We start from the raw sequence: 27,808 nt of genomic DNA, 5'->3' as shown, positions 1-27,808 counted from the left end.
TTATGCTTCTGTTTTTCTCTAATGCCTACGTGGTTGGTTTCATGTTTAGACCAACCTTGACAAACGCCTAAAGTGATTTATGCCAAGTGCATGTCTACTCACCAGTAGGTACAGCTGGTGAGACGTTATTGCTTACGGACTTTCAGTTATCATAGGACTTGTGAAGGTTCTGGCAGCGGCTCGATTGGCGCTGCCCTGTATATAGTCCCCCTGTGAATTATTCCCCTGTGCCGGCTGGCACAGTTTATCTGCACCTATGAATCCCTTCTGATGTGTTTATTTTACAATACACATACTGTTTTTCACCTAACCTGGTGTGGAGTCTCTTTTTGTAGTGTGCCTTGTGTGTCGCCTGTGTGTGCTGCGCGGATGCTTTACACATTTCCTCCGGAGTTTGGCACGGCAGCTCTGCACCACGCTACCCGTTTCTAACAGCAGGATATACACAAATTTGTCTCTAAGGCCGCTACTACGAGGCACCATTTGAGAAAAATTTCACAATTACTTCCTATATTTGGCAAACAGTTTGAAAGTGCCTCCCATATTGCCTTAGGCTTTGCAGCCTCATCTGCAGTGTGTAGGGCTGTCATGTGCAGTCAGGCTGCTATCGTACCTACAAAGTAATACGTGCACTTTCTGTCTTACCAAGTGCAAGGCCTTGCGCACGCGCATAGGCTACACGCGTTCAAGTGAACAGGCTTCTTTGTAGAAGTGATCCTGCGACTCTGTTATCAATTTCGCATGTTGTGCCGATCTTGCTTGAATGTCTGTTTTGACATTAAGGTTGCGTGTTTTGTTCTCTTTTCAAGTTATTGATGTGCACAATGCACTCATTCGTTAGGCGCATCGTTCCAGCGAATTTTGTGTATTACTAGTCACCCGAGTCGCACCATAGTAACCGACAAGACATGCCATAAAAAGAGTAAATAGTCAGACACATGAAAATTATTCTCATGTCCGCATTACTCCTTTGCCCCGCATTTTCTCTAGTACGGATCAGATGTCTGAGCATTTTGCCAATGGTCGTCTACTTCCAGTTCTCTTTTTTAAATATCAGTTTATTATTCCAAAAAGGAATAGAAGTATTATGCCAATCCCATGTAGAGTGCACATCATCTGGTCATATAACAGCAAGGATGTAGTGTCATATCATAACAATCGGCCTGGTAAGTTTATTTACATTCATTTAACTAAAAGAAAAAGGGAGAGCTAGGTGTATGATCGTACTGAAGATCGACAAAGAGCTTAATTAGAGTTCCATATATAGCATCCACAACTTGATGGACCATATCAGCCTGCTTAACACCATCGATGCGGCGTATTTTCCCGCTGTGCACTGGAAAGTTCAAAAACCCGCGGTTCATGACGAGCTCAGCTCGTCATGAGCGTACAAGAGGTGTACTTCGCGTCGAAGGGGTTAAACCGTTGTTTTACTTGTCCTGTCCTGCATATGTAAAGGTACTGTGAACATCGTTAGTGAGGGGTGGGTTGGGGATGGGGGGCGCCCCACATGAGTTACACAGGTCGTAAACTGAACAAGTGCAGCGTCAACATGAGGGTAAGTATTCCATGAGCACCCCCTATATATCTTCCGGTCTGTTTGCTATTTGTCAGGGCCACTGGAATCATGTGGTGGTGGGGGGTGACCAAATTATGCGTCAGGGTTCATTAAATTATGCACCAAGAAAAGACAAGTTATGCGGTCTAATTGGCACATTTTGTAATAGTATTTATTCAAAATGTTCAAATATTTGCATGTTAACACTGCCTGTGCAAACATTTCAACTCATTAGTACCAGTTTAACATCCAGATACAGTAATAAGCAACTGAAGGATGGTTTGCCCTTTAGAGATCCTAGCCAGCAATTGTTCAGCGCATGCTGTTGTATGTGTATATTCTTGGGCACACCAAGTGCCCTTCTGTATGTTTTGAATAATAATATTTTCTTTACAAAAAAAAAGCAACTGTTGGATGACCAGTCAACCTCTGCAAAGAGTCTTCCACTGTGCAGCAAACGGGTTGCATCAATTTTAGTAACTTTTGATCTGTTTGAGCTAGAAACAAGTTGTGTTTTTTTTGTTCCGATCTGCAGATTATGTGGCAAATGCGGCAAATCCATAATTATGCAGAAAACGCAGCAGCATGAAACTACTTCAAAAACAGATTCCCTTTGGGATTCCTCAATGGCATACCACAGTGTAAACACACCACATTCAAACAGTCAGTCAATCACCAACATATATAGAGTAAGCCAAAAAACCAATATGAAAATGTTTATTTAATAAATCTGTTCAATCAAATTAAAAAGATTTTTTTAAACATGTACAGTGCATACATTTCAGATTAAAACAATATCTAGCATCAGGTTGTTTCATACCATACACCATGAGGAGCACGTGTAGCAAAAATCAGAATTCACATTAAAAATACAGATGCACAACCAAACCAATAATCGCAACAGGTTCAACAAATAACAGATTTTGTAAAGGAACCCCCTATGGTTTGGTAGTCCAACCACCTTCTTCAGGCTTACTACAAAACTGTCTCCCAGCACTCTTATCATAGAACTGATGATCTTTGTTTGCGCTTGTTTAAACTTTGTTTTTCTCCCTCTTTTATGACAGTTCGTGGCACAGACTGGTGTCCCTGCCTCACCCACTTCTTATACTATAAACAAAGACTTGCAAACTTGCCTGTTTTGGGGCCGCATTACATGTTGTGCGCGATGAATGAGCAAAATGGTAATTGCAAGCATTGGCATAGCCAATAGGTCTCGCTTTTGGGACCTTATAAGTGTTTAGCCAAGCAGCACTTGATGTTGTTGCACCAAGGATATTGTTCTGCATAACTAAATACTTATAAGGTCCCAAAAGCAAAACCTATTGGCTATGCCAAGAATATTTGCACTGCAATAATCTGTGTTAAGTCTCAAAGGAGAGTTTGCCTTGTGCACGGCAGTTTGTTATGCATTTGTAATTTTATGACTGTATGCTTGATGGTTGTCTTGTGGGCAAGCTTCCACTCAGTCCATTAGGACTAAATTGGTTATAGTGACAAGCCAAAGATAAAGGATAGAGGCCTGAATGGTTCACTTTGAAAAGTTGTATCTAATGTTATAGATATGATCTGTATGTTACAAAACATATGACAAAGGTAAAGGGTCTGCTTTACTTACATTTGTTAAAGGAAATAGGCCTTTGACTGTGGATTGATGTCACACGCTGTTACAGGCTGTTCAAATGTATTCTGCTGCACAAAATCTCACAGATTACCTCAGTAGGCAATGGTTTTGGTGGTAGACACCCCCTCTGATAAAACCTGGGGTATCACATTTTTACTTTGATTATCCTTGTCAAGCCCTTTTGAGAGACAAAGTATATTGTCCTGCCAGCCACAATTTTTGTCATATTTGTAATTTTATAACTGTATGCATCACGGAATCAGTCCAACAATAAAGACTATACTCCGTATTAGTTCCTTTTGAAACGTTGTATCGGATTCCATAGGTTTGATCTGTTTATTATAAAACGTTATGATAACACCAGTAGGCCTAACTTACATACTGTGAAAAGCTTGTGTTAAAGGCAATAGACCTTTAAGTGGAATGTTAAATGTGTTAAAGCCTGTAGCTTTACCTGTACCCAGGCATTTGGAACATGGATTATAAATGGTAGTAGGAAAAGGTTTTGTTATTGATGACCCACTAATACTAAAAGTGGGGTTACAACATTTGCACAATGATAATACTTATTAGGCCATTTTAGAGGGATTTTATATTGTTTGGAAAACTATAATTTTGCACATATTTTCAGTTATATTACTGTATACATGAGGGTTGCCTTGTGGGAGGACCTATGTTCATTATGGTAGGTTTGAGTTGGTTATGGTAACAAATCAATGATAAAGGCATTGGCCTGATTGGTTGGACAGAGACATTTATTTACTGTCATTGCATATGTTAAAACCAATAGGCCTTTAACTGAGGATTGATTACTGCACAGTGTTAAAGCCCGCGGACAAGTATTTTATTACCTGTACTCAATCTCATAGATTATGTTTGTGGGCAAACCTTTTAGTGTTGATTATCCACTTTGACTGTAATAATTCTTGCTAGAACATCTTCGGAAGATCTGACTGGCTTAGTTGTATTGACAGGATCTTGTAATTAAAAAAAATCAAGAAATACATTTGTACATGCTCTTATATATTGTATCTTCAGTGCATGATAGCATATAGCATGAGGCAATGGTAGAGGTGGGAGAGACTGAAACCTCAAGCCAGATGCCTGGCTCTGGCACAACTTGAGGTCTCCTTGTGCTACTGAGCCCAACACGAGCTGAGCTTTCATGTGGCTTCTGCCTGCTACCATGCCCTAATCTTGTGCACGGAGAATTGAAGACAACACATTAATTGCTGATATAAAATGGGAGACAAATAAACGTAACCTCCTGGGGCTGAACTGCATAATATCTAACAAGAAAACCAGTGATCAATCTCTGCTGCCATACTCACAAACTGTGTGCTCCTAGGCAAATATTTTGTTTCATCAGCCTCATTTTTCTTTCGCACCACATATGAGAGCACCTTCAGATACTTGAGTTCAGGATGTGCCTTGTTTAATTATGACTTTGTGTTTGATTTATAGACTTCAATGTTGATCCATCTATAATGTTTCTGGGCCACTTCAATGGTGTACATGACAACTGACTTAGGGACAGATGTAGGTAATGAAGATTTACCGATTCTAAAATACCCAATTTTACCGATTCGGTATTTTAGAATCGGTAAATGGGATGTAGGTATCTATTCAGTAAGTATTACCGAATCGGTAAGATTCGGTAATTACGGAATCGATATTTACCGTGTATGCCCCATTCTAATATGATTAGGCTCCATGTACCGCAAGAGGTGCTTTATGCATCTGCTAATGCCTAAGGTGATGTTGCCTAGCGTTTTTACCCTAATGCTTCATGCCTACTATGTTTATGCCCACAGGTTGATGCCTAATGCTTTTCCCACCTAATAGGTTATTCATACTGTTTGTATGCCTAATGCATTAACGCTGGCAATGCTTTTACCCTAATGCTACCTTGTGAGGGTCCTGCGTAAAGTGCCTAAGGTGATTTAATGCTCCCATGGTTTAGGCCCCAGCCGAGTATGGTGTGCCTAATGATATGCAGAATATGCTCACCCGTTATGTCTAATGCATTTGTATTTTCAGGTCCACTGTGACGGTAAGCCTAAGGTGTTGATTCAGGCTTTATGCCTGACCACTGTGTGTTTTATGCCTGGTGCTAACGGTTTCTTTTCTCCTAAGGCTGCAATGCTGGTGTTCTGCATACTATGCCTAATCTGAGGTTCCCATTCCAGGCTACGGCAATGATGATTTATGCCTGAAGTTATGCGTAATGTGTTTTCATGATTAATGCCTTTATGCTACTGTTTTTCCCTATTGCCTATGTGGCTGGTTTCATGTTTAGACCAACCTTGACAAATGCCTAAAGTGATTTATGCCAAGTGCATGTCTACTCACCAGTAGGTACGGCCGGTGAGACGTTATTGCTTACGGACTTTCAGTTATCCTAGGACTTGTGAAGGTTCTGGCAGCGGCTCGATTGGCACTGCCCTGTATATAGTCCCCCTGTGAATTATTCCCCAGTGCCGGCTGGCACAGTTTATCTGCACCAATGATTCCCTTCTGATGTGTTTATTTTACAATACACATACTGTTTTTCACCTAACCTGGTGTGGAGTCTCTTTTTGTAGTGTGCCTTGTGTGTCACCTGTGTGTGCTGCACGGATCCTTTACACATTTCCTCCGGAGTTTGGCCCGCCCGCTCTGCACCACGCTACCCATTTCTAACAGCAGTATATACACAAATTTGTCTCTAAGGCCGCTACTACGAGGCACCATTTGAGAAAAATTTCACAATGACTTTTGATATTTGGCAAACAGTTTGAAAGTGCCTCCCATATTGCCTTAGGCTTTGCAGCCTCATCTGCAGTGTGTAGGGCTGTCATGTGCAGTCAGGCTGCTATCGTACCTACAAAGTAATACGTGCACTTTCTGTCTTACCAAGTGCAAGGCCTTGCGCATGCGCATAGGCTACACGCGTTTGAGTGAACAGGCTTCTTTGTAGAAGTGATCCTGCGACCCTGTTATCAATTTCACATGTTGTGCCGATCTTGCTTGAATGTCTGTTTTGACATTAAGGATGCGTGTTTTGTTCTCTTTTCAAGTTATTGATGTGCACAATGCACTCATTTGTTAGGCGCATCGTTCCAGCGAGTTTTGTGTATTACTAGTCACCAGAGTCACACCATAGAATCCGACAAGACATGCCATAAAAAGAGTAAATAGTCATACACATGAAAATTATTCTCATGTCTGCATTATCCCTTTGCCCCGCATTTTCTCTAGTACGGATCAGATGTCTGAGCATTTTGCCAATGGTCGTCTACCTCGAGTTCTCTTTTTTAAATATCAGTTTATTATTCCAAAAAGGAACAGAAGTATTATGCCAATCCCATGTAGAGTGCACATCATCTGGTCATATAACAGCAAGGATGTAGTGTCATATCATAACAATCGGCCTGGTAAGTTTATTTACATTCATTTAACTAAAAGAAAAAGGGAGAGCTAGGTGTATGATCATACTGCAGATCGACAAAGAGCTTAATTAGAGTTCCATATATAGCATTGTGACAGGGTGTGCGGACTGGACACGAAGGGGACTACAGACTGGTGGTCCGCCACCCCCCTCTCACCTTGCCCCTTGTCCCTACAGCTACCAGAATGCCCGTGGGTGGAAGACCCGCAGTCCGGATGGCCGGCGACCATCCACACACACTGTCCCTTTAAGGATCCGGACAGTGAGGAAGAGACCACGCCCCTCAACAGAGGCGGGACGCCAAAAGGAGGAAGCTGGAGAGAGGCGTCGGACGGCGTTTCCCAGGAGAAGGCGAGAGAAGGAGACGGAGTGCGAGGAGGACGGGACCGCGAGGAGACCGAGGAGGACGGAGAGACGAACGACCAGAAGCCAGGATGCCACCGTGTCTGCACTTCGCCCCGCCACGTTTCCACGGGAGGAGCGTGGCTACATGAGGTACGGGGACGTATGGCGGGCTGGGTGGGGAGGAAGACCGAGCCCCGTGTATAAAGTGTAAAGCTCCCTTGTATAGCTACCCCGTACTTTCCTTCACGTGCACTCTTCCCTCACGAGTTGTGCAGAGCACTGTTGGAACGGCACTGTCACTGGTTTCACTCACCCCCGGCCCTCTCTACCTGTCTGTCGGTTCTTCCCTCCGCTGATCCGGTTTTTCTTTTTCTTTCTGCCCCCGGAGCAAGGAGAGCTGGGAGAAAGACGTCCTCAGGCCGGAGTACAACAGCCACAGCCCCGTACCGGAAAGCACAGACAGCACGCTGGAGCCGGCCACAGTCCAGTCAGATCCTGCAGCTCATTCAAGGGAACGAGCGGCGGCCCTACAAAGAAAGACTTACATTCCAATAAAACCCTCTCTTAAACCCTTACTCAAGGAGCCGGTGTTTCTGTTCACTCCAAAGCTCCCCGTGGGACCCCATACCGTTACCGACGGCCCTGTTACCCCGGCGCCCTTGGGACAAGCATCCACAGCTTGATGGACCACATCATTCTGCTTAAACCGTTGTTTTACTTGTACTGTCCTGCTTATGTAAAGGTACTGTGAACATCGTTAGTGAGGGTGGGTTGGGGATGGGGGCGCCCTACATGAGTTACTCAGGTCGCAAACTCAACAAGTGCAGCGTCAACATGAGGGTAAGTATTCCATGAACACCCCCTATATATCTTCCGGTCTGTTTGCTATTTGTCAGGGCCACTGGAATCATGTGGTGGTGGGAGGTGACCAAATTATGCATCAGGGTTCAATAAATTATGCACCAAGAAAAGACAAGTTATGCGGTCTAATTGGCACATTTTGTAATCGTATTAATTCAAAATGTTCAAACATTTGCGCGTTAACACTGCCTGTGCAAACATTTCAACTCATTAGTACCAGTTTAACATCCAGATACAGTAATAAGCAACTGAAGGATGGTTTGCCCTTTAGAGATCCTAGCCAGCAATTGTTCAGCGCATGCTGTTGTATGTGTATATTCTTGGGCACACCAAGTGCCCTTCTGTATGTTTCGAATAATAATATTTTCTTTAAAAAAAAAAAAGCAACTGTAGGATGACCAGTCAACCTCTGCAAAGAGTCTTCCACTGTGCAGCAAACGGGTTGCCACAATTTTAGTTACTTTTGATCTGTTTGAGCTAGAAACAAGTTGTGTTTTTTTTGTTCAAATCTGCAGATTATGTGGCAAATGCTGCAAATCCATAATTATGCAGAAAACGCAGCAGCACGACACTACTTCAAAAACAGATTCCCTTTGGGATTCCTCAATGGCATACCACAGTGTAAACACACCACATTCCAACAGTCAATCATCAACATATATAGAGTAAGCCAAAAAAACAATATGAAAATGTTTATTAAAAAAATCTGTTCAATCAAATTAAAAAGATTTTTTTAAACATGTACAGTGCATACATTTCAGATTAAAACAATATCTAGCATCAGGTTGTTTCATACCATACACCATGAGGAGCAGGTGGTAGCAAAAATCAGAATTCACATTAAAAATACAGATGCACAACCAAACCAATAATCGCAACAGGTTCAACATATAACATATTTTGTAAAGGAACCCACTATGGTTTGGTAGTCCAACCACCTTCTTCAGGCTTACTACAAAACTGTCTCCCAGCACTCTTATCATAGAACTGATGATCTTTGTTTGCGCTTGTTTAAACTTTGTTTTTCTCCCTCTTTTATGCTAGCTCAGGCACAGACTGGTGTCCCTGCCTCACCCACTTCTTATACTATAAACAAAGACTTGCAAACTTGCCTGTTTTGGGGCCGCATTACATGTTGTGCGCGATGAATGAGCAAAATGGTAATTGCAAGCATTGGCATAGCCAATAGGTCTCGCTTTTGGGACCTTATAAGTGTTTAGCCAAGCAGCAGTTGATGTTGTTGCACCAAGGATATTGTTCTGCATAACTAAATACTTATAAGGTCCCAAAAGCAAAACCTATTGGCTATGCCAAGAATATTTGCACTGCAATAATCTGTGTTAAGTCTCAAAGGAGAGTTTGCCTTGTGCATTGCAGTTTGTCATGCATTTGTAATTTTATGACTGTATGCCTGATGGTTGTCTTGTGGGCAAGCTTCCACTCAGTCCATTAGGACTAAATTGGTTATAGTGACAAGCCAAAGATAAAGGATATAGGCCTGAATGGTTCACTTTGAAAAGTTGTATATAATGTTATAGATATGATCTGTATATTACAAAACGTATGAAAAAGGTAAAGGGTCTGCTTTACTTACATTTGTTAAAGGTAATAGGCCTTTGACTGTGGATGGTTGTCACACGCTGTTACAGGCTGTTCAAATGTATTCTACTGCACAAAATCTCACAGATTACCTCAGTAGGCAATGTTTTTGGTGGTAGACACTCCCTCTGATAAAACCTGGGGTATCACATTTTTACTTTGATTATCCTTGTCAAGCCCTTTTGAGAGACAAAGTATATTGTCCTGCCAGCCACAAATTTTGTCATATTTGTAATTTTATAACTGTATGCATCACGGAATCAGTCCAACACTAAAGACTATACTCCGTATTAGTTCCTTTTGAAACGTTGTATCAAATGCCATAGGTTTGATCTGTTTATTATAAAACGTTATGACAACACCAGTAGGCCTAACTTACATACTGTGAAAATCTTGTGTTAAAGGCAATAGACCTTTAAGTGGAATGTTAAATGTATTCAAGCCTGTAGCTTTATCTTTACCCAGGCATTTGGTACATGGAATATAAAGGGTAGTAGAAAAAGGTTTTGTTATTGATGACCCACTAATACTAAAAGTGGGGTTAGAACATTTGGGCAATGATACTATTTATTAGGCCATTTTTAGAGGGATTTTATATTGTTTGGAAAACTATACTTTTGCACATATTTGCAGTTATATTACTGTATACATGAGGGTTGCCTTGTGGGAGGACCTATGTTCATTATGGTAAGTTTGAGTTGGTTATGGTGACAAATCAATGATAAAGGCTATTGGCCTGATTGGTTGGACAGAGACATTTATTTACTGCCATTGCATATGTTAAAACCAATAGGCCTTTAACTGTGGATTGATTACTGTGATTACTGCACAGTGTTAAAGCCTGCGGACAGGTATTTTATTACCTGTACTCAATCTCATAGATTATGTTTGGGCGCAAACCTTTTAGTGTTGATTATCCACTTTGACTGTAATAATTCTTGCTAGAACATCTTCGGAAGACCTGACTGGCTTAGTTGTCTTACAGGATCTTGTAATTAAAAAAACATCAAGAAATACATTTGTACATGCTCTTATATATTGCATCTTCAGTGCATGATAGCATATAGCATGAGGCAATGGTAGAGGTGGGAGAGACTGAAATCTCGAGCTAGATGCCTGGCTCTGGCACAACTTGAGGTCTCCTTGTGCTACTGAGCCCAACACGAGCTGAGCTTTCATGTGGCTTCTGCCTGCTACCATGCCCTAAACTTGTGCACTGAGAATTGAAGACAACACATTAATTGCTGATATAAAATGGGAGACAAATAAACGTAATCTCCTGGGGCTGAACTGTATTATATCTAACAAGAAAACCAGTGATCAATCTCTGCTGCCATACTCACAAACTGTGTGCTCCTAGGCAAATATTTTGTTTCACTCAGCCTCATTTTTCTTTCGCACCACATATGAGAGCACCTTCAGATACTTGAGTTCAGGATGTGCCTTGTTTAATTATGACTTTGTGTTTGATTTATAGACTTCAATGTTGATCCATCTATAATGTTTCTGGGCCACTTTAATGATGTACATGACAACTGACTTAGGGCCAGATGTAGGTAATGAAGATTTACAGATTCTAAAATACCGAATTTTACCGATTCGGTATTTTAGAATCGGTAAATGGGATGTAGGTATTTATTCGGTAAGTATAGGAGGCCCATAGGAATGAATGTGAATTACCGAATCGGTAAATACCAATTCGGTAAAAGGGGGAACACATTTAAAGGGTGGCAGGGTTTCACTTTGACACCCTGTCGCACCCCATAATCGTGCTTGTGTGCAAATGTAGCACACAGACATGCCCTAAGAGCATGTATGTCTGCCACATGGCACAGTTGAAAATGCACAGATTTGCATTTTGAAAGGCATTAGGTATTTACCACCAACTTATAGTTGGTGGTAAATAATGAATCCTTAAAGCACACAAGCACTCTTAAATGTGCTTCCTACATGCCATTTACCGTTTCGGTAAATACTGAATCGGTAAATAATGATTCGGTAAATACAGAATCGGTAAATACCGAATCATCACCTACATAGCAAAAGGCTCAATACCAGTCAGTAAGCCTGAAATTTACCGAATTTCGGGTTTACCGACCGGTAATGAGCCACCTACATCGGGCCCAAAGTTCTTAATTTACTAATGCCATTGTAGCCTCACGGAAGAGAGAGATGGTCAGGAGTGTCTCCAAGTTCACATTTAAAACTATCATAATTAATAAACACTTCTCAATGTAATGATATAATATGATTTACTCTGTGTGCTACATAAATACACTTCTTTTAATTTTTGAAGAGACCTTATCATATTTTTACATGATGTTTGTTGCATGATATCCTTGCCAAACATTTCCAGGGCTGGGCTCGTGCATCGTTTCTTAGATCAAATTCAGAGCCATGGCTCGGGTCTGCTCTTGTTAAGTTGTAAAAAAAATGATGGATTTAGGCCCGGATCTCTGTATTGGGGTGAATGTATGATATTGTTCTGCATTCTGTCCCTCAATTGTTCTTTTTGCACTTGTTAATTTGTTGGCTCAACGATCTTTAGGCAATGGGTCAGCCCACTTCATCCATTTACTATATTACCCTGGGAGGGAAGGCATTAGTCTGACCATATGTGCACATGTGTTTGAAAATGAGTGTGCGTCAGTGTCAGGGCAGGTGGGCAATATTTTTGTTTTCCATTTTCTCTTTTCATGGGTCCTTCTTTCATTTCTTACCATCTCCTCTATGTATTGTTTGTGAACTCCTTTTATTAGCATTTTGTGCATAAACAAAGATGTTTCAGCAAGAAACATGACGCCATTGTGAACTAACAGGAGTCATAACACTGAGCAGGGCTAAACAAGTCAAGGGAGCAGCACCAGGGCACACCCTGAAATCTGGGCTTCAGGGGCTAGGGGAGTGGCGGCGGGGGTGCCACAACAACACTAGGTCCATTTTGTTGTGGCTAGTCTTTTGGTATCCTTGCCTCACCCCTGTGATGACTGTGAACCCTCCAGTCCAAGACCATAGAATGCTCTCCATGGGCCCCACACCTTCTCAAATGTCCTTGGGGGGGCCCCTGACAGTATACACCACCTTTTCTGCCCAATGCATGTTTCCATCCCTGCCATCCACCGGTATTAATGGGCCCCGTCTGGACATACCATACCCATGCTATAACACTTTTCACCACCACTATGCCCAAAGAGCAGGACACCAGTTTCCTATTAGGGTAGGCCAATGTCTCCCAGGAGGATGCAGTGAGGGTTGTCCGGGATATCTGTTGCAAAATATATATGAATAGCCATACAAATTCTTGTGTATACACTTCAAAAGAGATTATGCTTAGATAGATCACATTAACATGAGGTCTGGAGCTCAAAAGGGCTTCCTATCTGACCTTGACCGAACAAGCTTCAACAAGCTCTTCTGTTCCCTCTTAGGGGTCACCTTGCTTGTCCTGACTACATGATATTTCTTAATCTGGGTGTGCAAGTTGCTCACACAGTGCCGAGCGAGCCTTTCTGGTCTGCCCATATCTGGCTGTTTATAATTGGCATTGTGCAGACATTGAACATCCATGTTAGCCATATTTGGCTTGGTGCCTTATTCTAGTTCTGCTGACACGGCATTACTCAATGTATTATGCATCACCTAGAAACCTGTCACTTTGGGAAGAAGCGGTCTGAGAGCCCCTAAGGCAGGAGATCTGACTTCTTCCTTGCTAATTAGCAATGATACATGCATTTGGTACCAATAAATACATTTCACTCTGTTTCTGAGCAAACCTGCTATGTCTGGTGAGTTTCATTCATTTGAGGAGGGTGCTAGTATTTCCCCATCAATATCCTCATCCAGTATCTCACCTAGTTTAGCGCTTTTGCTCTTGTGGTTTTAATGTGTATACTGCTCTAATTTTACATTTAAACTGTCACTTTGAATTTGATTGTGTGCTATTGCTGCTTGCTCTCACCTGCACTCTGCACCTTAGGGGGGATTAGACCACCATTTCCCTTCCTGCTGCTTCTCGGGGAAGTCAACTAGAGACGCCATTTTGGTCAGTGCGTGCTCTAGTTGTTTAGATTGTCTGCCCATAAACACGCGCGCTGCACGGATGTACCGCTGGCGTGCCAAAGGCACGTCTAAGGCAAGCCCGTCTGCGCCCGTCATCATCCTGGAAGCAGCCAGCGCCAGCCACGCTGCCAGTTTCCCGGTGGATCACACCATCTGTTGGTCATACAGCCGCAATGAACAAAGGCCTGCAGTTTACTGACCTCTTGCAACACAACCCCTTCTCATAGTGGTGTAGCCTAAGTGACTCTCTCTTTCAAATCCACAAGGGTTCTCACACTGTCCCATATGACTAGAACCTCCAACTCTGGAACCAGTAGGCCCACCAGCCCGACACCCTCCGCCATGGACAAAGTCCTCGAAGTAGGCTCCGCCATGGAGCATCTATCTAGGTGCACAGCGGAGTCCTGCCTCGGGGCAGGTACCCAGTTGTTAATTGCCTGCAGCTCGGAGGCCCAATAGTACACCCTAAGGTGTGGGAGTGCAATCCCTCCATTGTACACTGACCAGTTCAGCATTCTCAAAGCTATCCGTGGGGCCTCTCCATCTCAGGAGAGCCATTGTACAGCTTTTTTAGCTGGGTGAAGAAGGATTCTGGGATTGGGAAACGAGTATCCTGCTTCTCATACAGGAGTTTTGGGAGGGTGGTCATTTTGAGAATGGCCACTCTACCAAGGAGCACCAAAGAGAGCTTCTGCCATCAGGCAACGTCACCCTGTAAGTTCGCTAACTGGGACTCTAAATTCCTCTCTCGTAAGCATCCTGGGCCCAGTGTGATATTAATACCCACATACTAAAGCCATGGAGGTGATGGAGGTGGGAGTGGTGGTCTCCTGGTCCCATTTACTAATCTTGCAGAGTACCAATTTACTACAGTTCACCCTATACCCAGAGTAGTCCATAAAGCCATTGACCATCTCCAGCAGGGAGCCTCAAGGAAGCCGCAGGGTCATATAGCAGGATGTCACCTGCATATAAGTAGATAATTTCCCGCTCACACGGTTCCAGATCACCCCCGCCACTCATAGCCCTGATCCAACAAGCCAGGTTATCTATGCACACGGTAGACAGGAGAGGGGAGAGTGGGCAGCCCTGTGTAGTTCGTCTCCTCAGTGGGAATGTTGCAGATGCCACCCCCTCATCCCCGACCACCACCATAGGTCCAGTGTACAAGAGGGTCTCCGAGCTACAGAAATGTGTACCAAAGCTGTGGCGCCTCAGCACCGCAAAGAGATAGGCCCAGCACCTCCAACAGCATCCATAGGCCCCAGCTGGTGCAGCAGCTCACTCCACACTGCCCTGGGTGTAGGCTGTATCTCTGGGCTCTGATATCTGTCTGCAGGCTCCACCTCTCCCCAGAGGGCCCAGGCCACTGCCTCCAGCACGGTCCACCAGGCATGTGTATTCAGGGAAGGGGTCTGATTGGCCAGGGCCCAAGCCTGCCCAAGGGGCTCGATGATATGCAGCAGTAACTCCGCCCCTGCAGGCAACAAAGATTCCCCAACGCCACACCTGAGCCCAAGAAGGACGAGGGGACGACAAGGTCACCTCTGGATGGGAGGACCTTTCCCCACGCAGGCAGCAAAGTTTCTGCTGCTCCGCCTGCTCTTAGGCTCCTCCATGCTGGGCCCATTGTCCTGCAGCAATCACTTCGCCATGCCTTACCACATAGATCCCACAGCCCCACTCACGAGTTTAGCGAGAGCGAGGGGGGACCAGGTCACCTCTGTGTGGGAGATGCCACCCCCCTCCCCCAAGACAGCAAAGATTCGGCAGCATCGCCGGCTCGCGGGCCAGTATGTTTTCTTTTTCTACTTTAATTCTTTCTAATTTATCTTGCAAACGTTGTCATGATAGGGTGTGTTTTATTGAGGTTGTTTAAGTGTGTGAATGCAAGAATTAGCCAGTGATGTCAGAATGGATGCATCAGTGAAAGAGCACATGTAGGATGACTTATTCGGTGCAAAGAGGCACTTTCATTTAGGAGCCAGACTGATTGGCATTGCCATTTTTTTTAAGTTGCAGGTCCCTTTGTGAAGTGACCTGAGTCCTTTTTGTAGATGCTTTTGTAAAACTCAATGGGCCACATAAGTAAAAAACAATTTTGCTGTCGAAAACGGCCTGATCGGGCCGATTCCCCCCACAAAAATGCTTTTATATATGTACAAAACACAAATTGCGATTCTGTAAAACGTTACCTAATGGCAATTGTGTTTGAAATTCAGTATTTGGAAGGAGCGTGCTTAGGGCATCCCTTCCAAATAGAAAATCTGAATGGGATCTATGAATGTTTTTAGACCGATCTACAGTGGCAAACACATTCACATGTTACCCTCTCCTTGAAGGATGTGGTAACCATTTGCAAATAGAAACGTTTCCCCAAGGGGCCATTTCTCCTTTGAGAAAGTAAAAAATATATAGTTTTAGGAGCAGGCTATAGTACTGCTTGCTCTTAAAAAACAGAACCTTTAATGTTTCATTTTTTCTTTTTAAATGCATCCCGATTTCCTTTAAGGAAAATGGGCTACATTTGAAAACAAATGTGCTTATTAAAAAGCAATCACAGCCATGGTGGTCTGCTGGCCTCAGCAGACCACAATCCCTGTGATGGCTGCGATTCCTAATGGGTCGCAAATTGCGACCTACCTCACAGTCGCGGCCGGCATGACTCGCAGGAGGTAGCGTGGGGGGTCACGCAGGGAGGTGTTAATTAAAAAAATAAAATTTTTTTACCCTCCCGGGTCCCGCATCATCTCTGCTCCTGACCTGCTCTCCTGCCTCCGGCAGGAACAGGAAGCAGGCAGCCTCCCCTCCACCCCAAGCCAATCACAACGCTGCAATGGCAGCATTGTGATTGTTTGTAACTGCGCCGAGCCAGGCGACTATGGGGAGGCCATTTTCTACATGAAGAAAGGGCAGAGTGCGCATGACTGGTTTGGGCGGCCCCCTCAGCAAGGGCTTTTTAAAAGCGATTATTCCTGCACCCTCAGTTCTATAAGTATAACCAGTTGTGAAAGTGCGGTGTTCAGGATACGAGTTTCCGATACCTTTACCCTGACGGGGCTCCTGATATACCGCCCCCCTGGGCCAGCTGGCGCCTTCCAGGAATCATTGATTTCGACTATCTCTGTGTTGGCCTTACAATCGGCAAACTTTAGTGTACTGGGTGACCTCAACCTTCATCTAGAGTGTCGCGACTCCTCCGCTATACCGAAGTTTCTGGGAGATTTGGAGGCTTGCCAGCTGAACCAGTTGGTTAATGGGCCATCGCATCAGGCCGGCCACTTATTGGATCCGGTGTTTTCTAATATCCAGGAAGTCTCTATTGCCACTCCTTGTCCCCTAAGTTGGACCGATCACTTTCCGGTCCATATCTCGATCATGATTCCAGCTAGCGGTAGGGAAAAAACCTTTCCCCCATTGTGGAAGCGCCCCTGGTGTTGAAAATAGCAATGTGTATGTACATAAGCGACGTTCATTTGTGTGTACTGTACCCCTTGTTATAAGCAGAACGGATATCGCTAAAACACTGACTGTGTTATCCCGCTAGCATGAACCCATGCACACACGTACACAACAGCCATTTTAGGTACCATGGTCTCTCTGCTTGCGATTGATCACCAGCGCCACTTCCCCGACCCTGCAAGCTTCCCCCATGCACCCTGACCGCCCCCACTCTCACATGCACAAGTCATGAGCCCTCCCCTATGACTCTGTCTCTGAGAATCACACCCCGCGCCTGACCAACACCTCCTTTCCCTCCATGAATACCCCTCCTTTGATGACCTCTTCCTCTGAACCTAATTGTCCACATGGACCGCTGGTCATCCCTTAGCCTGAGGATACAGTTTATTGCCCACTACTGTATGCACTCGCCTCTCTTGAAAGTAGCCACTATTGATCATGACCACCCCACCCCCTGAGATTCGATCAGGCGCACACATTCCAAAGGAATCAGCAGAACACTCAACTGCATGACAGCCCCTCCTATTGTATGGAGGATAAGGGCCCCTACTGTAGCCACGTGTTGGAATATCTTCGTACTTCACAATGTCTTGACTGTAATGAAGAATGTGTGCGTGCCTTAAACCTGTGTATAAAAGACGAAGCCTTAGAGAAACTTGTTAGAGCACCTCCCGAAGACACGATGCAAGTGTCCGAAATGACATGTTCTCCTCATGAGTAATAAACTCTGTTCTTGTTTTCCTGCTTCCAGTGCCCGTCTCTTTGTTTGGTAATTATTCAAGATGGGAACTAAGAGTCGCCCTGCACCAGCAGCCTGGGCATCGTGTGCGATATGGGCTGACTTTTCAACAATTGGCGTCCCAACGCGGGGTCCATCAGCGAAATAAGGTCCGGTAAGAGAGGTCCAGACGATGGGGTGAACATCTAAATGATTGGAGTATACCTGCCTTGAGAGGGCCCTCGTCCGGCTGCCGATTGAATGAACTTTACCGATTCCGAACGGACCTCTCTCAAGTGACCTATTGTCCTGACTGGAATCCCACAGGACTGCTGCGGTAAAAAACATGGAGAAAAGAGAACGATCGGGCGCTGGAAAAAGTAAGGCGAAGAACTGTCCACATGGTCCGGTCCGGGTAAGGTCGTGACACACGACAAATTGCGAAATTGATTGATTGATTGTTTGAAAATACTAGTATTACTCACTTTATTGTCTCTGAGAGATTCTCTATTTGCAAACAAGCACAGAGTCGCCATACTCTGTTTAGTCTTTGCAGATAGTGAAGGATAGGTAATGCAGACTTTTGTCCCCATTGTAATCCGTCATACCTATTTTTCTCCCCATTGATTGATTGTTTGAATGGAGCATTTAATTGTTCGAAGTTGGTTCTCTTAAGGATCTTCTCTGCCTGCAAACGGGGAAGAATAGGAATATTCTCTCTCCCTTTGCAGATAGTGAAGGGTAGGTAACGCAAACCTTTAACACGTTGTGCCTATTTCGTTCCTCATTGATTGATTGTTTGCCCGAACATTGACGGTTTGGGAATTGGTTCTTTTTGGAGGTATTCCCTGTTTGCAAATAAACGTAGGAAAATCTCTGCAAGTAGTGAAGGGTAGGTAATGCGGACCTTTGTCCCCCGTTGTAATCTGTCATGCCTATCTACTCCCCACTGATTGATACGCCAGTTTCACCCGGACCATTTACTAGAGGTAGGTCATCTGGCCCGACCAGAGAGCACCCCTAGTGAAAAGGACATATACAATAATAACGAAGTGATCACTGTATCCTGTTAACAGAAACTTTAGCATGAAACAACCTGGAAAGAAAGGAATAGGAAAACGAAATCAGTAGGCCACTGATGAACTTTTTATTAAATAACAAACAAGGAAACGATAACAATACTTAATGATAAAACCTATTATTGTCCTAGAAACAAGAAACGTTAGAAATAAGCCCGTAAAAGGAAACCTGAAAAACAGTAAGAGAAACCAAGCGTGGCCTTGCAACGGCCACAAGGCAACGAGGCTTCATCGCTCCTCACTGCCCCAAACATGTCTGTCCCACCGCCTGCCACGCCCCAATAACGGCAACCTGAGAAAGATACAGAACAGCAGACATCCACCCCCATTCTGGAAACTTCCAAAGTGCAACAGGTTTACGGCTACGCCCAGCCGGAAGCAGCACATATAGGGCGGGTCCTGCTGCCAAACCGTCGGTCGGAGATCATCACATAGGGTGTAGCCGGAGGAGAGGCCGAGGCCAAAGGGACCCGGCCAAGGGGGCTGCTACGACCACCCTGGAGAGTTGCAGGGGGGGGAATGTCTATGTCCTCGACCCTCCCCTCTCTCTCCCAGTTTGGATCAGCATCCATGGAGGGCCTGGGAGTGGAGAGGCCACTGCACGAAAGGCCCAGGAGAGGCGCCACTCGCCAAGGCCTGCCCCACCGGATGAGCCAAGGAACCCGTTCATGGGGCCAGGGCAACGAGCGTCCGGCCGCCATCCACCGGAGGTCCGGCCCGAAAACATGCCAGGCGCCACTTCTTTCTTTTATAATGGCTGCAACAACCCTGGGGGGGGATGTCTTGCACATGCCTCCGACCCCCCCCCCGTCCTCATCGCCTGGTCCGGCCATAACAAATGTCAAGCGAGGCGCCGTGGCGTGCATCGGGAGGGAGATGCGGCGCGAACGAGCCTCTCCCACCTCCTCAGGTGGAGGCTCCCCAGCTGCGCCCTCGACGCACCTCGCACCCGGCAAAGGGTTCGTCCACTCTTACGGTGCAGTGACGCTCCACGCACCCGGAAAAGGGTTCATCCACTATGGCGATGCTGCAACACCTCGCCCAGCAGGTGGGAGCCCGTCTGCTCATTTGACCCCGCGATCGCCGGTGGCTGCCGAAATCTCAAAATGGCGATCTGCTTTACAAGAGCGGGCCCAGCATGAAGGAATGGCCCGGTCACCTGTTGACTCCACCATCATAGTTCTCCACAAGCTTGAAGATTCTAGAGGAGCCGCGGGAGTCCCCGACTCCCGCAGATACCCCCGATGGGGAATGACTGCCATGATTGCCCACGGAACGATGGAAATGTAGCCGCAGGACGTTGGCGCTCCCATGCTGTCGCCAGCCTCAGTTTGAATGACTAGAATCCTGCAGACTACAGTTCGGATCAGTTCCGGTGAAAGCACAGTATGACCCGGTAGGAACATTGTTGCCTCCCTCCCCTTTTGATTGATGGTTCAGACCACCGATCCCTTCTTTTGCCCTTTAACGGAACTTTTCGACTGCCAGAGGAAGCTCTGGGCCAACCACGAGTTATTAGAGATTTAGACTATGCCTGGTTCTGCCTGACTGTACCCAAAATGGCGCCGATGCAAATTAAACTCTCAACTCCTTATTGTACCCCGATTGCTCAGCCTTGGTGTCGTAGGATATGTATGAAGTTTTTTAAACATATAAGATTGATATAGGATGTGTACTGATTATGAGTTCGGACAATGGATTGATATAGGATGTATACTGTCAGCTCGGACAATGAATTGATATGAGATGGGTACTGATTATGTGTTCGGACAATGAAGGACAATGAATTGACATGAGATGGGTACCGATTGAACATTCGGACAATGAATTGTTGTTGAGTTTGGCGCATCATGATTATTGAAAGTTCGAAATTTCGATGCTTATGATACTCGCTCACACTAAAGATTCAATATGATTTTTATTGTACTTGGCGCACTTTTTATGAAATTAACGATCACCGACTTCATTGAGTTTCCCCCTAATAAAGTATCCCCACATCTACGGTTCGAGCCTGCTCCGTGGCCGGCCCACGGGGTTGTAGGCCCGTATTTGTGCACCGACATTCTTATTAAAGATTTTTTGAGAAAGCAAATATAGTTGTCCGCGTAAATTGATAAGTCTCGAATGAATGATCACTATTTTCGATATAACTAAAATATAGGTGAAATGACTCAGCTCGATTACATAAGGGTTAAAGGGTATAGTACGCAGAAATACTGCAAACATGAACGGTCCAGGTTTTGTTGTATGTACTTTGCACATTTTTGTACAGCCCAAAGCAACCGCTAAAAAACCCTGGAATTTAGCCTATACTTTATATGCTACCTGTATCAGAAAAATTGTGCTGAAAATGTCCCTAAGTCGCCCCGAAGGAGTGCCACCTGGCCTCCCCACATATGGTCCATAATACCACACACTGGCTTCCGATAATCATCTCTCACACACTAAAAGGTTCATCTGGGCTTAAAATGCCGAGTTGGCAAGAACTGCGTTCCGGGGAGATAGACCGAGTATGTAGTAAGTAAAAGCCTTTTCGGGTTTATGCGCGCTGATGTGTTCTTAAAATGCTGCCCCCGCCCCCCTTCTTTTTCCCTCTTTCTGCAGGTCACCTTGGAACATCGATTAAGAATACAAAGAAGGAAAATGGTGATCTAACGGACGAAGAAGACGGGAAAAAGACGTTCGATTATGGTGCCCACGCATTCCGAATAGTACCACCAAAAATAATGTGCGCACATGATTAAGCACTCCACGCTTAACTAAATAGGGAAAAGTTTAGGGTATATTTCGAGGTAAGGTTTATACAAGTATCCTCCGCCGAGAGGACTAGGAATATTGCCAATATTTAAAACCTACTACCCCTTTTTTTTTTTTCCGCATCCTCATAGATATGTAACTCAAAGCTGCCCCATTGTTCTCCAACTGACACCGACTATCGTCTCAGCCTGGAAACACATTTGCTAAAATGACTCGAAAATACCACCGTGAGCATTAGCCCGATCAGGTTAGTTCCTGACCAATTGCCAAAGGCGTAAGTGTGTACAATCAAAGCCACCAGTAAGGGCAGCCGACGGTTAAAAGAGAAGAAAAAGGTAAAAAGAGCTTAGGATGACAAGGATGCACAGCATACAGAAAAGGATAATTTTGGCCAATAGCTGTTTTATGTTTTGTCTTGAATTTTTCGTTTATAATACATGTACTGTCTTCCCCGTCTGAGCTTGTGTGTACGTGATGTATGGATCTACGTCATCCCTCCGCTTGTGTTTCCGTATTACTTAACCCCTGTTGTTCTATGTCGTGCGCGCACTGAATGGTCCATTATTGTACACGTCTCACTCTCTCTCTCTCTCTCCCCCCCTCTCTTTCTCTCCATGTCACACGTGTACTGAATGAACCACTTAGAGTGCGGTCTCTCTCTCTCTCTCTCTCTTTCTCTCTCTCTCTCTCTCTCTCTCTCTCTCTCTCTCTCTCTCTCTCTCTCTCTCCCCCTCTCACTCTCGCTCTCTCTCTCCCCCTCTCACTCTCGCTCTCTCGCTCTCTCGCTCTCTCACTCTCTAAAAACCCCCTCTGTTCCCTCCTTCCTTGTATGGTAACGTTGTGCCCCTCCCGGCACAACACCTAATTGGGTCTCCTCGAACACAAAGGTGTTTGGAAAAATTGACCGGAACCAAACGATTGTGACTCGCCATATTACTACCTCCCCTTTCCTGTAAAGCGATAGAACCCGAGTTGGTAATGAAGGAAAGGATAGGTAAGACAACGGATGTCCCCTAATCTGGCCTTCTATGGGAGGACTATAACGTCAATGGCCTTCTGTTTTTCGGTTCGCTAAAATGCAATCCCCAATGCACAAATTACTTCGCTCCTCTGCCCTTGAGTACGAATGTCCAGAGTACCCCACTTCTCCCGATCGACCCCAGCTCCCTGTCCAAAGCGTCCCCGTTTCCCCCGATTAACCCCAGCTTCATGTCATCTACCCTCGAAAGCGAAATTGATGACCTTGATTAACGTTCACTCCCCAAGAAGAGCATGTTTTACGTCCACCTCCTCCTCCTTCTTCATGACGATAACGCCCCACTTACAAGAGTTAGCCGACCCCGAAGGGAGATGTAAGATTGTCGATGCTTGGGTTAAAGGGAAGGGCGAGTCTCTACATAAGGACTCGATTTTGAGTTTGATATAATACGCTGTGTATAAAGGTCCAATTTCTCTCCACATACGTCCCGAATGAAAGTAGAACAGGGTTATGAATTCCATAGCAATGCACTCCTACAGACTCCATAAATGACGACTTCTGACTGTGACCGATGAACTTATCCCCACCTACATAGGATTGGGGACGGAATTGAGATGTATAAATGTCTTCTCCTGCCAGTTTTTCTAAAACTTGTTTTCTACCCATTCAAAGATACAATCACCGGAGGAGAGGAGCTGGACGTAACGCACAGCCTGGCCACAGATCATGGAGCACGTGTGACAACCAAAGGTGGAACTGCAGAGCAACGAGACGCGGGACGAGGCATAACTTTCAAACTCAGCAGATGGAGGAATGAAGGGCTGCCTTGAAGCCCTCGACTCGCTGACCCACTTGTGCCTGAAGTCCCCCGTCCCCTTTTGAGTCCGACTGTTGGGCTTGCCTGCTCGTTGTCCTTTGCCCCCTTGGTCCCTTGGTGTGTTCAAAGATCTGGCCCCACTCCGCCCTCTCTTCCCTCGATTATCCAACAAACTCACCCTTTTTCGCATAAACTTTTGACTATTGAATGAGGTTTTGCCACGGAAAAAGAAAAGACACGCAGGTGCCCAGCTTGAGGCACCCCTAAGAAAATAAGTTAGGAAACAGGACTGTGATCTAACAGCAGAGGACTGATCGCACCCTGCAACGTGTAAGGATGAATCCGAGCTGGACCTATAGCTCCACCGCCGGTGCTCAGCAGCGCCAACAAAAGAAGACGGACTCTGTTAAAAGACATTGCGACAAAGACCCTCCCCCTTTCCAGAACTTTCTACTCACCCCTTGACTAATTGCTTGTATCGAAATTGAATCCCTCCCTCAACCATTTTGTATTGCCTTTTAAAATGTTTCATCGGTCACTCATGTAGTTAGTTTTTCAAAAGTCTCTTATTGTACTGACAAGACCCAAAGTTATCAGTGCATTTTTTTCTGTATGTTGATGTCACCAGAGAGAAAACGTGAACTTGATTTGTCGGAACATTTTTCCTTGATTCTACACCGACTAAATATTATGCTGATCTCTAGGCTTGTATAGAGAACTCAACAAATGTAAATTAACATGTAGTGCATTCTGCCTATTGCATCAACTATGTAGAAATTGAACTTGCTTATGTAAAAAAGCGGCGACTGTTGAAAATAGCAATGTGTATGTACATAAGCGACGTTCATTTGTGTGTACTGTACCCCTTGTTATAAGCAGAACGGATATCGCTAAAACACTGACTGTGTTATCCCGCTAGCATGAACCCATGCACACACGTACACAACAGCCATTTTAGGTACCATGGTCTCTCTGCTTGCGATTGATCACCAGCGCCACTTCCCCGACCCTGCAAGCTTCCCCCATGCACCCTGACCGCCCCCGCTCTCACATGCACAAGTCATGAGCCCTCCCCTATGACTCTGTCTCTGAGAATCACACCCCGCGCCTGACCAACACCTCCTTTCCCTCCATGAATACCTGTAAAGGATACAAGTCGTTTCCGCAGGAGCGTCAGGAATCCGAAGTATAATCCACAGCCTTCCCCTGCAGCCTTCCGACTCTATCGAACACTAGAGCACAAGAGGCGGAACAGGGGAAAACAGGGAGACAAAACAAGGAAAGGTGGGGGTAAAAATTGTGTGATGATGGTCTTCAGACTGGATGTTTCAGCCTTCTTGGGGGCTTGGCAACAAGGTAGACTGCAATGCAAAGGAGTGATATTCTTGAGACTGAATAGGACAATCACATTCACAATTATACTTAATATCCTTTCATACCTAGATTGATGTGTGTTAATGTCCCTGAATGGAAGAACCTCTGGTAAGGGATTTATCTGGAGCTGCAGTGAAGGAGGCAAAATATACATAAGTCTAGTGTCTCTATGTTGCTGGTAATACAAGCTACTAAAATATACTGCTCACTCTGATTTCTGTCTTAACATCCAAGAAGCACACCCCAAAGGTTTGAGAGGATTCAATAACTCTGTTGCCAATATTCGTATTAGCTGGAGAAACATCTACAATAAACAAAACAGGATTTTACACACTACAACACAGTCTTTTGATACCAATACATATGTGCAGGGCAATAATGCGCTGTTACCGTGATTCTGGGACGTGCAGCTGTAGCCCGATCCACACTGGTCCACGCAAGATACCAAGTCCAAATACTTGATACTCCACAAGTGTAAGTACCCCAAGGAATGCCGGGAGTAGGGACGGGCAGGGCATAGGAAAAATAATGAAGAGGAGAACCCTAACTGACTAATACTAATGCACCGAGGAAAACCCGGCCGCCAGCGGAGAGGAAACCCGGCTGACCAGCGGAGCACCCCGGTGTGGGTAAAAAGAAGGGAGAAAACTAGCCCGGCCCGTCAGCGGAGAACAAGCCCGGCTGACAAGCGGAGCAACAAGGAGGGCTTACAGAAAGAAGAGGAATCCCGCCGGATGGCGGAGTAAAACCCGGCCGCCGGGCGGGACACCAAAAGAATGGGGAGGAAATAAAGCAACGAAAAGTGACACGGTTCGTGTCACAAGGAACAAGCGCAGAGGCAAGGCGCTTGCTCACAAACAAAGAGAGAGACCACGGAGGCTCGGCATGAACCCACAGAGCCGCGGACTCTCACGAACAAATAGCACACTAGTACACAGGAACGGAAGTCAGGCACAGGAAGTCAGGCAACAAACGGACCCGACGGAGCTAGACGCAAGAACGTGAAGCGTCGCTCCCTGGGTCAAGGAATCTTAAGTAGTGCACCATTTAAAGGGACAGCGCACGGGGAAGGGGCTTGAGGCATGACAGTACACTCCCCCCACAACAACCCCCAACCGGTTTGGGCTTGTCAGGATATCTTTGATGAAACGCCCTTAACAGTCGAGGTGCATGGATATTAGAAAAGGGTTCCCATGTGCGCTCTTCCACACCGTATCCCTTCCAATGAACTAAATACTGGACCGTACCCCTCACTCTACGGGAATCAAGGATAGTCTCAACCTCATATTCATCCGAGTCCTGCAGAGTTAACGGAGTAGGTTTCACCGGCAATTTAGTCCCTGGTTCAACCGGTTTTAGTAGGGAAACATGGAATACCGGATGAATCTTGAATGAAGGTGGAAGTTGTAATCTTATGGCAACAGGATTGATTATCTTTTCCACCTTATAGGGACCTATGTATTTGGGATTGAACTTGCGTGGACCCCCAAGAGCAATGTATTTAGTGGAGAGCCAAACATCGTCCCCTGGTGTGTATATGGGTTCCAATCTTCTGTGTAGATTTGCCCCTTCTGTGTATCTCACCTTAGCCATCTCAAGACTCTCTAATGCCTTCTTATGTATCTCGAGTAACATCTCTACTCTGTCTGCAGCAGCAGGGGTTGGACAATCTGTGGAACAACCTGAGGGCAGCAACTTAGGGTGATAACCATACAAGCAAAAGAATGGAGAAACTTTGATAGAGGAGTGTGTGCTGTTGTTATATGAGATTTCTGCTACCCAAACCAACTCATCCCAGTCCACTGGAGACTGCAACACCTGATTCCTTATGTATTGCTCAAAACACTGATTGACTCTCTCCGTCTGCCCATCTGACTGTGGGTGATGACTTGAGGACAGACGGACGTCTATCTGGAGCAAAGAACACAAACTCCTCCAGAACCTTGACACAAATTGGGCTCCTCTGTCGGAGACCAAGGCAGAAGGGAAACCATGAAGTCGCACTATGTGTTGCATGTATATGGAGGCTAACTCAACTGCTGTGGGTAAACGCTGTAATGGTACAAAATGGGCCATTTTGGTGAACATATCCACCACCACCAGCAACGTATTGTTCTTTGCTTTAGTGAGCGGTAGTTCCACTATAAAATCAAGGGACACCGTATGCCAGGGACCGGGAGGGGAAGGTAATGGCATGAGAAGGCCCACAGGGTTGAGGCGAGAAACCTTGGTTTGTGCACACACATAGCATGTCTTAACAAAGCGTTCTATGTCTGCTAACATATTAGGCCACCAGAAACATTCACGCACAGTGCTAATGGTTTTCTTTATTCCTGGATGACCAGCCACTGGATGTGTATGATACCACTGCATGACTTGTTCCTGTAATTCCCTCGTCGGTAAAACCACTCCCCCTTGTACACACACAAGGTTTCCCTTCCTAGACGTGTCCTGTGAACCCACTATAGTCTGCATGTCTGCTGACGCTTGACTACACCTCACATGTGCCAGAAATTCATCCTCTGTCCGTGTGCCTCCTACAATACTCGTTCTGGGGATGATGTGTGTTAATGTCCCTGAATGGAAGAACCTCTGGTAAGGGATTTATCTGGAGCTGCAGTGAAGGAGGCAAAATATACATAAGTCTAGTGTCTCTATGTTGCTGGTAATACAAGCTACTAAAATATACTGCTCACTCTGATTTCTGTCTTAACATCCAAGAAGCACACCCCAAAGGTTTGAGAGGATTCAATAACTCTGTTGCCAATATTCGTATTAGCTGGAGAAACATCTACAATAAACAAAACAGGATTTTACACACTACAACACAGTCTTTTGATACCAATACATATGTGCAGCGCAATAATGCGCTGTTACCGTGATTCTGGGACGTGCAGCTGTAGCCCGATCCACACTGGTCCACGCAAGATACCAAGTCCAAATACTTGATACTCCACAAGTGTAAGTACCCCAAGGAATGCCGGGAGTAGGGACGGGCAGGGCATAGGAAAAATAATGAAGAGGAGAACCCTAACTGACTAATACTAATGCACCGAGGAAAACCCGGCCGCCAGCGGAGAGGAAACCCGGCTGACCAGCGGAGCACCCCGGTGTGGGTAAAATGAAGGGAGAAAGCTAGCCCGGCC

Source organism: Lissotriton helveticus, chromosome 1_1, assembly GCF_964261635.1.
Source record: "Lissotriton helveticus chromosome 1_1, aLisHel1.1, whole genome shotgun sequence".
NCBI lineage: Eukaryota > Metazoa > Chordata > Amphibia > Caudata > Salamandridae > Lissotriton > Lissotriton helveticus.
Note: the sequence above shows the minus strand (reverse complement) of the source record.